This window comes from Alexandromys fortis, unplaced genomic scaffold (genome assembly GCF_014885135.2).
Source record: "Alexandromys fortis isolate MF-2015 unplaced genomic scaffold, M_Fortis_MF-2015_v1.1 scaffold_94, whole genome shotgun sequence".
Classification (NCBI taxonomy): Eukaryota; Metazoa; Chordata; class Mammalia; order Rodentia; family Cricetidae; genus Alexandromys; species Alexandromys fortis.
Window position 1 is genome coordinate 4,190,360 of NW_026067979.1, and position 13,786 is coordinate 4,204,145.

The 13,786-nt window shown below is 42.5% G+C and overlaps 1 protein-coding gene across 2 annotated transcripts in view; it reads right to left on the reverse strand.

Annotated features, from left to right (window-relative positions):
• Wdr7 (WD repeat domain 7) overlaps nt 1-11,175 on the reverse strand; it is a 266,283-nt gene extending 255,108 nt beyond the window's left edge. The window contains exon 1 of one of the 2 annotated variants that reach the window (XM_050157965.1): nt 10,936-11,175. The gene's annotated coding sequence lies outside the window, so the exon portion shown is untranslated. Of the gene's footprint in view, nt 1-9,954; nt 10,038-10,935 lie in introns of those variants that run through there. The other variant, XM_050157966.1, reaches the window with a different exon arrangement.
• Nucleotides 11,176-13,786: the final 2,611 nt, after the last annotated feature.

Here is a 13,786-nt window from a genome sequence, read left to right on the forward strand (position 1 = left end):
AAAGAGTATTTGGAAGGAGTTCATTTTTCCATGGTGGCAACATTCACTTTAAATCATATCACCAAAGAAGATTTCTCCCAAGCAAACAAACAAGCTCGAGGCATTGAACCCATCTGAGGATCTCTGGAAGAATACCTTTCTTTCCTCTAGATAGTCCAGGACCCACTCAACATCGAACCTACGTTAGAGGCAATGAAAACAGACCTAGGTCTACGGACTCACTCGTAGTAAGTACCTCATAACATTACTTTTCCAAGCCCTTAAAAGTCTAATAAAATAAAGTGAAACTTTAGAAAAGCCACCAGAAGTACTAATGCAAAACCATGAACTAAAGGACAATGTGGCTTACAGCACTAAATCATATCAAATACTTCTATGGATATACCTATGGCTATATAACTGATTAACAATGTGAAATGAGCCAAGTGGTGGTGGTACACCACCCAGCACTGGGGAGGCAGAGGCAGGTGGATCTCTGTGAGGTCGAGGCCAGTCTGGTCTACAGAATAAGTTTCAGAATAGCCAGAACTGGTTCACAGAGAAAGGCTGTCTCAGAAAAAAAAAAAAAAAGTGAAATGAGCAAATTAGCCCAGATTTAACTGGCTTGAATCATCAGGTCACAAGATTGGGAATAGATTTACTCATCAGACCACAAGAATCTAATCTGAACTGATGAGCCAAGACACAAAATGCTATACCTTAAATGGAAAAAGAAGCCGTATAAATTTAGGGTGTGTTGTTCTTCAATCAATCACCAACATTCAACTAGTCAATTTAACTGTTAATACTCCATTCTCGACATAGCTAACATTATTATTTATTGCTTGAAAGGAATTATATTCCCAAAGATTTTTATAGCAAATCAAAATGAACCAAGCCTCAGGATCCATGGAAACCAAAAGAATTGTATATTCATGAAATTTCCAAAAGCAAAACTATTACACTAATGAGTAAAATAATCTGTTAGTTTATTAAGTTTAATAGGAATGCTTGAAGAAACTATGTTACTAACTCTCCAAAGCATGTATGTATACTAACATTTTCTAACTAGTACTTTCAGGGGAAATATTTCAAACTATGGCATTATCTTATAAATAGAAACAATCCAATTCTAGATGCTTCTAGAAACAGAAAATACAGAGCGGGGGCGAAGGCACTTGTACAAGTGCAAGGGTCTCGAAATGTAATGTACATTGCTTTGACAAACTGTCAGGTGCTGTTTGAGTTTCAAGGGAAGATGGCTCTGGGCTCTGGAAGCAGGATTGACCCTGCCATTTTAGATCCAAGTATGTTTGTCTTAAAGTATTCTCTAAGGCTGCTGTCCCTAATTCTGTGAAAAAGAGGGACTAAAACATAGTGCTCTTCAGAACAGCTCAGGAAGCCCTTTCTAACAGAGGTGACCATTGTTCATCCCAAGATGCAAAAGTGTGAAAATGGGAGTCAAAAATCCAGCCATGGGAATTTCATTCATGGAAATAATGTTTAAATATTAGATAGTAACATGTATGTATCACGAAAATTCACCTGTTACAGGCCGGGCGGTGGTGGCGCACGCCTTTAATCCCAGCACTCAGGAAGCAGAGGCAGGCGGTTCTCTGTGAGTTCGAGGCCAGCCTGTTCTTCTGGTCCTCAGCACTAAGGTGCACAAACATACACGCAAGTAAAAGACACATACACATACTTTTTAAATCAGGTACAAGAATGCTAATTTCAGCCAGGTGGTGGTAGCACATGCCTTTTATTCCAACACGAGGCAACAACGAGGCAGAAGCAGGCAGTTCTTTGGTGAGTTCAAGGCCAGCCTGCTCTACAGTGTGAGTTCCAGGACAGGCTACACAAGAAACTCCCGTCTCAAAAAACAAACAAACAAAAAAAGAATGCTAATTTCTCTATACTACTGTTGTAACATTTTTTATTGTGTAGACAGTGTTCTGACTGCAAGAATGCCTGCAGGCCAGAAAAGGTCACCAGATCTCATTATAGATGGTTGTGAGTCACCATATGGTTGCTGGGAATTTTGCTCAGAACCTCTGAAAGAGCATGCAGCAAGAATAATGAAAACTCAGAGATGGATATTGGGGTTCAACCTGAAAATCAGAAAAGCAAAACAGCCAGTTGCTTGTTCTTACCTCTACCTCAGACCAAAAATGGACAATTGTGCCTCCACGAATCCTCAGATTGAAACTGAACTGAGACCTATCTCCTCCCATTTCATACTCCACTCTAGTGCTGGGATTAAAGGTGTGCACTACCACCGCCCGGCCTCTCTGGCTAACTAGTGTGGCTGCTGGGATTAAAGGTGTGTGCCACCACTGCCTGGCCTGTGTGGCTGACTAATGTGGCTGTTTTGCACTGACCTTCAGGCAAGCTTTACTTATTAAAACACAAATAATATACCAGTATAAGAGCAGCCAATGCTCATCCTTCCAACCCTTTTTGCTGTAACTTTCAAATGCAAAACAAGATGCATTTCTATCTTAGGAAAATGGGCACTTCCACAAAGGCGTCAAGATCTGCTCGGTCTGGGTACTTTTTGTGCACCAGATGGGCCTCCTGTTACTCACAGACAAAACCTCAAATTCCCCCATGAGAACACACATGTGTGAACTAGGGTGGACACTACCTACTGCCCTACTAGTGGGGAATACACAAAGCAGGGACTAAACTCCTAAGAGCTAAACGTACTTGCCAGAGCAATAGTGAAAACAAGAAGTCTGCAAAGGTGTACTTGGATCCGCAGAGGGCATTCCTACATCATTTGTCAAAAGAGCGTGTCCAAGTCAAGATCACTGTATGGTATCATCAACAAAGTGACCACCAAAATTATGAATTTTTGAGTCAGACGTGGTGGCACATACCAGCCTGGTCATTACAGTGAATTCCAAGATTCCCAAAGCTACACAGTGAGACTACCTCAAGAAAACAAAAAATAAAACTAGAAGAAAATAAGTTTTCCTTATGTCTGTGCCCTTCCTACCAATTTATTAAAGACTTGGAAAACCTGAGGCAGACAGTGAATGGTGCGGGATAATTGTCTGTATTCTGTCAATCATGTTTTAAATAAACGCTGATTGGTCAGGCAGGAAGTATAGGTGGGTCAACCAGACAGGAAGTAGAGGCAGGGGGATGAGAACAGGAGAATGCTAGGAAGGAGGGAGCCCACTCCTCCCACTCCTACCCAGACTTGGAAGAAGCAACATGTGATCTGCCCCGCTGTGAAAGGTACTGAGCCACATGGCTAACATAGATCAGAATAATGGGTTAATATAAGTGATAAGAGGTAATAAGTAACCTGAGCTAATGGGCCAATCAGTTTATAACTTATGTAGACCTGTGTGTAATTTTCTTTGGGGCTTGCAGGCTATGGGGTACTGGACGGGACAGAAACCCCAACAAACAAGCCCCCTCATGTTACAAGTGAAGAGAAAGCTAGGTCAGGAAACACAGAGAAACATCCCCGTACTCAGCTGCTTCCCTAAAAAAGCACTTCCGGAATGTGGGAGCTGTGTGGGACACCCCCTTCCCACAGCACGCAGCTGACAAGACCGTCCTTTCCTATTTGGTTGGCAGGGAACAATACTCTCGATGAACATGACACTTTGGGGTTGCTATGGTGAAAGAAGTTCCAGTACTCAAGAATGTGTGGAATGAGCAGATGGTAACACGCAACACATTTCTTATTACTGAAACAGCCCTAAATGCATGAGTGAGGCGTTTTGAAGACCTGCGTGGCTATCCTCTCAGAAATAAACCACAATTTTAAAAGGCATTCGCCATTTTGAAGCACAATAATCATGTTTTAAAAGTCTGGGCTGCCATTCATTGTCCAAGCATCTCACTGATACTCCATCCATCACCCATCGGCATCAACTGTAGTAGTTACTGATTGCCAAAAGCAGAACATGCCTGCCAGCTCTTACTCTCCAGAAGAAACAGATTCCACTTAGTAGAAGGAGCTTGTTTTCTTCCCTTGCCTCTCACCTTCTCTGTGTCTCCAATCATTTCTATTATTTCTCTCCTAGTATCCTCAAACTCTAAATTGAGCCCTAAAACTTTACCACATATAAACTAAATTGCCCAGAAAAACAACCATGGTAGAGGTTAAAATGTCTCAGTAAATCAGAAGATCAGTAAAATATGCTGTGTAAGTGAGAAGGAATGAGAGTCACCTTGGCTGGAGAAGCAGCTGCTCTCCCATTGGCTGGCTCTAAACTCTGAGGATATAGGTAACCTAAGTTACAGCACTCAGATTTACATTACCTTCCTCCTTAGAGACCACAGACAAGGGCTCTGCCTAGCTACAAACTGCTCTGGCTAGGCCACCAATGGCCTCCCAAGCTAAACAAAGCTCAGGTTTTGTTCCTTATCTTAATTAACCTACCAGCCACATTTGACATGGTTCACACAGCCACCTTGAAAGACTTCTTTATCTGGCCTCCATGTCTGCATACTCTCATGATTTTTATTCTATTTTTCTACCCTAGTTCCCATTCCTCCTCCTTAAATACATGTGTGCATGCATGTATGTGTGCATGCATGCATGCATGTATGCATGAAATCTAGCCCTTGCCTGGTGGCAAAGGTGCAGCAATGTGATCCTGGATAGTGGTGCTGCAAGTGGCATGCGGTGCTCATGGGACCCATTCTGCTGGTGGTGTGTAAACTGACAATATGAATGGATAGCAACAGAGAATGGGACATGGAACTGTGGGAATCGGCAACTATGCACAGAAAGCTTTGGGGGATTCTGATTGCTGAGGTCTACCTGAAGATAGGCCAAAATTTAAAGCAAGATGAACTGCAATGCTTTAAAGAGTGTGAAGGCCGCAGTGAACTCTATAATCCTGTAGGAGAGGCAGCTGAAGTCAATGAGGCACTCTGCGGGAAAACCCGAGCTCATCAACAAAACAATCCTCTTATGCAGATGGCTGGGTGATCATGACACTGAGCAACCCTTAGTACTGAATGAACTAATGAATGACAAAATGTATGAGAAATATGTGAAACCCATTAAGGAGTGAGCATGGCATGCACATACAGAGAGAGAGAGAGAGAGAGAGAGAGAGAGAGAGAGAGAGAGAGAGAGAGAACAAATAAAACAGCGTGCCATAAAACAGCGTGACATAACTGGCCTCAACACGATTGTCTTAAATTAGTGCTGTATAAAAGACTTGAAATAGTTTGTAGCAAAAACGATGGAAAAGAAACTATTCTCAACAGTGCTATTAAGGAACCCAACTTCCTAATGTGAGCAGATAAACACAATGTGCAGTGCATCTTTTTATAATACCCTAGCCTACGTATTTAGACTAGGGGATAAAATCTGGGGTTTAGAATTCATGAGATTATCTATATTAAATAATGGTTATGAAGCTGGGTGTGGTGGTGCACCAACCTTTAATTCTAACACTCAGCAGGCAGATCTCTGTGAGTTCGAGACCAACCTAGTCTACATAGCAAGTACCAGGCCAGCCAAGATACATGGTGAGCCCCTGCCTCTCTTGGCTAGGATTTCGACTGCTGTGACAAAACACCATGACTGTAAACAACTTTTGTAGGACAGGGTTTATTTCACTTATATTTCCATATCACAGTCTATCACCAAAGAAGTCAGGGCAGGGACCTGAAAGCAGGAACTGATGCAGAGGCCATGATGGGGAGCCACTTATGGGCTTGCTCCTCATGGTTTGCTCAGCCTGCTTTCTGATAGCACCCAGGAACCCCAGTCCAGAGGTGGCACCGCCCCAAAATAAGCTGAGCCCTCCCACCTCAATTATCAGTCATGAAAATTCCCCACAGGCCAATCTGGGGGGTGGGGAATTTTGTCAGTTGTACCCTCTTCCCAACTGATGCTAGCTTGTGTCAAGTGAACGTAAAATAGCCAGCATTCTACCCGGGTGGAAGGGTGGTTATAAAAGTTCCATACTTCAGGACTTTGGTGAATTGGAAAGCCCTAGGAGCACAGAAAGTGTGTGTTACACAGCGTCAGACGAAGTGCAGTCTGCCTTAACTTTACCGTGCGTGGCACTGGCTGCTGCTGCTGCTGCTGCTGCTGCTGCTTTTACAAAGGGAAGCAGCGGCTCTGCAGCACAGCGGAAACAAATGAAACATTCATCCTCTTCAAAAGAAAATGTCTATACTACGGCTGTTCTCCTGCTTGTTTAGGGCTGGCTCCTGAACTCCAAACCTCCTGGGCAGAACTAAGTTTCTGAGAGTTAACATGCCCTAAAGTGAAACCCTAATATTCTCCCTCTGAAACCCTTCCTTGCAATTCCCCCGCATCCAGTGACTATGAACCTCCTGCAACTCCAAGAGCCCAGGGATCATCTGCCCTCTCTGGCCTCCACTCTCATACATGTGGCATTCCCTCACACAAACATACACACTACAGAAATAAAAGTGAGAAAAGTAAGCTGGGTGTGGTATCACCAGCCATGAATCCTAGCACTCGGAGACAGAAGCCAGTCTGGTCTACAGAGAATCTCAGGTCATCGTAATAATAATTCTTAAAGGGCAGAGAAAGAGAGAGCATAGCATCAGAGCAGGCGCAGAAAAATAAACTACAGGAACAAGATCCAGTGTTGGAATAAATGTCAGAGGGCAGCATGGCGTAAGTGTGGCACTATTATTGGGGAAGGGGGGAGATGAACACAGGAAAATTGACACGTTGTAGGGAAAAGAAACTGGATCACAACCTGTGACATACAAAAGAGTAGAGAACAGGTATCCTGAGGATCTATAAATTTGAAAGAAGACTATGAAATCAGTAAAGCGTAACAATGAGGAATAACTGAAAGATTCGAGAAAAACTTCAGAAATGAGACTATAACCACAAACTAAATGCAGGGGAGAACCTATTCTGTTGAAATTGAAAGTGTCTGTTCAGCGAAGTGCATCACAGGAAAGTTACTAACGAAGGCATATTGGGAAGAGATACGTTTGCAATACTTACAGGACTGGTGTCTAGGAAACACCAGTCATGTTCACATGAACAAGTTCAGATGGACCACACACATCTGTACTAGGATCTGGATACAGACAGAGTAGATCTACCAGGGTTTAGTGCTGAAACTTAATCCCCATTGTAAGGCAGTGGAAACTAATCCATGCTATTTAGAGGTGAGGCCCCTGGGAAATGATTGTGATTGGCTGATGTCCTCAGAATGGAGCAAGTTAACGAAACATGGGTAGTTTTATAAAAGCAGGGAGGCCAGAAGATACACAGCGCACACACACACAGGCACACACATATGCATTTCCTGTCTCCACACCTATGCACACATAAGTGCACTTCCTGTCTCTGGCTAGATGATACATGTGCCTCCTCCACACATATGTACACACACGTGCACTTCCTATTTCTGGCTGGACGATGCATGTGCTGTCTCCACACATATGCACATACATGTGCATTCCCTATCTGACTAGTTGATACATGTGCTGCCTCAGTACCAGCTAAGAAGGCTGTTATCACAAAAGGCCCCTCAAAGTTGGACCTCCAGGACACCCACCAAGCAAAAATAACCCACTTCATAATAAAGGGGGAAAATCCATGAAGTTGTGTTACTGGCAACAGACTAAGACAGAAACCTCAAAATAAAAATGGATGAACAGATAAATAGGCAAGTTTACAGAAAGAAAAACCTAAAGACGATAAAAAAGCTTATCAGAAAATGCTCAGTTTCAGGGTTGGGGATATAGCATGTGGCAGAGTACTTGCCTAGCATGTTTGAGAGCCTGAGTTCAATCCCAGTACCATAAAGAAAAAAAATTAAAGCTCAAATTCATTGTAAATTGACATTTAATTTTATATTTAATCGTCTGGAAAAAGAGATGGGGTTCTGAGTATGTCTAAGCACCAGTGCAGAGACAGGATATGGGAACCCCAAGAACTACCTTGCAGGAGCATAGACCTCTCCAGCTTATCCTACAACATAATCTGACAGAGCACCAATAATCATATGAATGCTGCATAATCAGGAAACGTGTCTTTTACATGTCTCACAGACAATTAAAAGGCGTGTTGGAATACTATAGTGTTAGAAAAAATAAGATGCTGTGGATAACCACAAATGAAGCAGACAGATGAACCACAGCAAATGCACACTCTAAAATACCTCAGGGCGAGAGGCTAGTTTAAGAGCACTTGCTGTTCTTCCAACAACCAGAGTTCAGTTCCCAGCATCTACATTAGGTAGCTCACAACCTTCTGCCAACTTCAACTCCAGGAGATCTAATACCCACTCCTGGCCTCAGCAGGCTTGCATACACACATGGCATATAGGCAAAAAAAAAATAAAAATAAATCTTTGGGGGAGGTTTCAAGACAAAAGATTCTCTGTGCAGCCCTGGCTGTCCAGGAACTGGCTTTGTAGTTTCAAGGCTGGCCTTGAACTCAAGGATCTCCCTGCCTCTGCTTCCCAGGTGCTGAGATTAAAGGCGTGCCCCACCACCACCCAGCAAAAATAATCTTTTTAAAGTAAAATAAAGAAATAAAGTAGCTTTCAAAAATTAGAAGCAATAGTCAATTTAGGGGGAAAAAAGGAAAGAAACAATGCATAGCATGACATAAGCTCTGGGAATTAAAAATATAGGCACTCCCAACAGCATGCATGTAGTAACTAACACAGGCAAAAGGAGGTACCTTGCATGCATTATACTGGGTGCCACTGAGTGAATAAGAAGGAAAATGGGAGTAAGAGTTGGAATAATAGGATAGAATATGAACGAGCATATAGAACCACCACAGTGATGAGCACTGAACTCAGCCATCTCTACCTGATGTTCAAAATAAACTTTAAAGGTTCACCTCTTAACAGACAGCACACCACTAAAGCCCAAGGCCAGCCTACTTCTCTTGAGGTAGGTACCTTGAGGTTTGGAGATAGACACAGAAATAGCTCACTTTTTTTTTTTTTAAGACAGGGTCTATCTGTAGTCTGGGCTCTCCTGGAATTCAGGTAGGCCTCCAACTCAGAGACCCATCAGCCTCTGCCCCTCCCTCTCAGGACTAAAGGTGTGAGTCACCAAACCCTGCCTAACTCCCTTACTTAATGCTGAACTCTCACATGGAAAAACTGCAGTCACGATACAAGAAAATGTCCAGATTATAAGGCTTTGTACCCCAAATTTTAAGTTCCCCTGGGTAGGACTAAGTCTCTGATTCATCCAGTCCCCCAAATCTTTTGTCCTTCTAGGAAAGTAGAGTTCTGGAGAATTTCTAAATAGAAATTTTGACAAATTAACTTCCCTACATAATTTTTCATTAACATTTGACAATAGGACATTTCTTTGTAGTGATGCTAGTTTGTCTCTTGACTTGAAGCACCAGAGATCTATCTACTGTTTTGAGTGAAAAACAAAGTAGATTTTCATTCTTTATAATAAAGACAATTTCAATGCAAGATTTTCATTTCAGATCTGCCAACTACCTCCATATAGTCATAGGTTGCTTATAAAATGAAAAGCTGAAACAAACTAGAAATTTTATGCAACAAAATAGCAACAACTCAGTTTCTTTCATATAATATTTGATGGTTGCAATCTTGTGAAGAAAGCCCCAAGAAATAAAAGTCATTGAAAGGAATCATAGCCACGCATGGTGGTGTGTGCCTTTAGTCTCAGCACTCAGGAAGCTGATCTCAGGCCAATCTCTAAGACTTTGAGACCAGCCTGTATTATAGTGAGTTCTAGGACAACCAAAGGTATACAAGGAGAGACTTCCTCTCAAAAACAGCAAAAATAAGTAAATAAAAAAAAGAAAAATTGGGTGATGGTGGCACACAGCCTTAAGCCCAGCACTCAGGAGGCAGAGGGAGACGGATCTCTGCAAATTCAAGTCCAGCCTGGTCTACAGCCCTAGTCCCAGGGCAACCAAGGTTACTCAGGAAAAACCCTGTCACAAGAAAAAAAGAAAGAAAGGAAGAAAGGAAATAATTTTTAAAAGTAGTTTACCTTTTTTGTCCCGCGATAAATATTACAAGGTAAGGACTATATAGCTGGTACTAAGTACAAAAGTCAGCCACATGAACACACGCATATATCCTGCGACGAACCTCAACCTGCAAGAGTTGCAGAACTAGGGAATTCTGCATAGAACTTAAGGTGCAGCCATTGAAGGTGGATCAAAAACAATATCATTTTAAAATCAAAGGCAGGGTAGCTCTGGTTGAGAGCATAGCTTCAGAATGACAGGTTCGACCAATAAGAAAAATAGCAAAGCGGGCGGTGGTGGTGGTGCACGCCTTTAATCCCAGCGCTCGGGAGGCAGAGGCAGGCGGATCTCTGTGAGTTCAAGACCAGCCTGGTCTACAAGAGCTAGTTCCAGGACAGGCTCCAAAAAGAAAAACAAACAAACAAACAAACAACAAAAAAAAAACACACAGAGAAACCCTGTCTCGAAAAAAAAAAGAAAGAAAGAAAAATAGCAAACATCCTGTCAAAGCAAGTCCTAAAAAAAGAGCAATCAAGCGCCAGCTCCAAGATGTACCTCTTACAGGCGTTGTTGCCCTTAGCCAATAATGCCAACTGAAGAGTAGTACCAACAGGGAAAGGTAGATCCGAACATAGGCATCCCAAAGCAAGAACGCTGCCCCCAAAACACCGCCAATAAACACCCACAAGCATCGCAAGTCACCCGACCCAGTTCAGAGTATCCCTGGGAGCCAAGCAGTACACCTCAAGACTAGGGCCACTCTCACAAGCAATAAATGTCACCAGGCTAGGGGCCCTAGAGACACCCTGATGAGCTCCAACGCTCCTGAGAAAAGGCTCCTGCAGGTGACCTGAAGCACCACACAGAGCAATCAACCATAACAATCTGACAGCAGGAACGGTCCCCAGCCCGGCAGGGCTCGTGACCCTTGACCTCTGCCCCTGCCTTCCAAGGCTAGGTTTTAGAGCTAGGCTTTCTCCGAGAGGCTTCGGAGCCCCTACCTGTCAAAGCTTCACCTCAGGCGATAACCATGTCTGTTGGAGATGCTTTAGGTGCCTCCGCAAAGATGGTGGCAAAGGCGTGGGCTTACGCAGGAAAACCAGGCGGCCTTGAGTCCGGGTGGACGAACCCGGGGAGCCGCACGCCCAGGCAGCCACCGTCACCCTGCCTGGGTTGCAAGGTGCCACCGCTGCTGCCACTGCCGCTTCTGCTACAGCTGCTGCTGCTGCTGCAGTAAATCAGCTGACACCAGCCTCACTTGCCGTAAGTCAGCAGACACCGGCCTCGACTGCCGTGACTTGCCCTGCAACTGTCGCAAAAACGAGGCGGGGTGAAAAGGGTTCACGGTTTCTCAGCACGCCCAGCCGAGGTAGGCGTAGTCTAGTTACTATAGCGACTGGAACCTGCTCTAAGTACGCCTCCGCCATGTTGGTTACTGCGCATCTAGTCTAAGGTCCCTTTTCACTTTCAAATCCTTTGTAAAGTGACGGAATAGCATACGAGGATGGAATGGTCAGTCTAGGAAATCAGGTCTTCCCTGGACCAGGACACAGACACACTCTACCCTGGGAAAACATCCAGGTCTTCTTAACTAAGCGCTGTGATGACTCTAGCCAGCCCACCAAGCTTACCTCTTATTTCTTGCCCTCATATCTCCAGCATTTTTGGTCAGTTATTTTTGACATTTCGGACTGAGGTAAGATGAAATCCCAAAGTTTTGATTTCCTTAATTGCTGAGGACAATGAACATTTTTTAGCTGTTTCTTCGCGGTGTGTTTTGTTTTTTTCTTTATGTTAAGTACAGTACAGAAGCTGGCTGCTATAGCTTATGAGGAAACATCGGGATACTGGTGCTTCTTGTATATTTCTGGAGTGAAGATGTCCAGACTTGGAATAAAGTAAAGAAAAAGTTTGTAATTATCAGAAATAACAATTTTTTGATAGGAAGCCTTTTACCCACACCAAACTTCAGCATGCTTTTGGACAAATTAGTGAGGGAATTATACTGTCTGAAAGAACTGATTCTGCTCTGCTCAAGAACCTTAAGGTCCCATGCTCTAGGTTAAGACCAATTATAATGTTGCTACTCAGTGTGTTCCTTGAGGTCACATCCCCAAAAGCCAAAGTTTACCTCAGACCTATTGATTCTGAAGCTTAATAAGAAAATTCTCAAGTGCATTCTTTATGCAATAGCTTTCCAGGACTGCAAAATTCTCACCTACCTGGAAATCTACAGAGCTTATAAAGATGAAAAAATACAAAACATGAAATGAATATTTTTCCTATCTTTTTAACAAAACCAGCCAGTTGCAACAAATGCATTAATCTCCTTGGCTTCCTTCCATTCATTCATTCATTCGTAATAACCAACATTTGGGAGGAAGACGGACAAACCTAAGTTATTGATTGAGCTTGTTTTAATTTCCAAGACATCAAAGAGGTTATACTCATAACTGAGAGGAGAGAACAGGAGCAGCACTGAGGTGGAGGAAGTTTGACCAGTGTTCTTCCCTTCCAGCCCTGAGGACTTACCCGGTCTCTCTTCTCCATAGGAGCATTGCACAAAAGTAGACTTCCTCTATTCATGGAGTTCAGTAATTTCTCTGTCTGGTTCTGTGTTGTGGGCAAGAAATTACTCCAGTCACTCTGGAAATCAGTGTTGAGAATTCTCAAAAAGAAAAAAGTAAATCCACCATATGACCCAGCTGTACCACGCTTTGGCATATGCCCAAAGACTTGAAAACCTACTCCAGTGTTATTTTTTTCATTCATGTCCTTTACTTCTCTGTCCACAATTGCAGGGAAATACAAACCAAAATGGTCCATTCAACCAATGAATTTAAACTGATGAATGAATAATGAAAATGTGGTACGTATACAGCTATTTTTTAAAAAAAAATGAAATTTTCACGTAAATGGATGGAACTAGAAAAAGTCGTATTGAGTGAGGTAACCCAGACCAAATAATAGTGAAGTGTGGGTGTGAGAAGTTTCAGTTGAGGGTACTGCTGACTGTAGAGCCCACAGAAAATTGACTCTCAACATCCATATGAAATGAGGAAGGAATGGGCACTGGGTGTGGTATGCATCACTCTAGAAATCTCTGAAAATGTTTCCTTGAGGAGTGGTGAGACTAATCCACATCCATTTGAGAATACAGTCTTTTTAATATTTATTTAATTTTATTTATTATGTATATAATATTCTGTCTGCATGTATGCTAGTCAGAAGAGGGCACCAGACCTCATTACAGGTGGTTGTGAGCCACCATGTGGTTGCTGGGAATTGAACTCAGGACCTTTGGAAGAAGAACAGGCAATGCTCTTAACCGCTGAGCCATCTCTCCAGTCCCGAGAATACAGCCTTAAATTATCCTCATGTGGGATTTGAGTCTAGTGGATTCTTCTCAAATTTTCTTGGAAATTCTAGGAAATATGAAACCAAAAGGCTTATGTAAATTGATAGAAAAAATGATGACATGTTTTTGAAAAGTTCACCCATCAAAGCTTATTTTGCTTAGATAAATGATGGATTATTTGATACAGAAAGCCTAATTACTTGTTAATATAATATTTGTTTCAGCTGTCTGGATTTCTTTTTATAATTATCATGCATATCTTGGTTTGCATATTTATTATTGTATATAATACTTGTAGTTATGAAGACATTCAGGCAAGAAAGGGGTAAGTTAGAAAAGCTAAGGTTCCATGAATATGTTATGTTGGTTTCTGTGTAACCCAGAGTGTAGCGCATAGAGAAATACACAGATGCAAGTTTATCTGTCAGGTTTTTTTTCACCAATAAAATAAATAGACATAACAACCATTCTGCTTGCCTTTGTGGTTTGTTGTA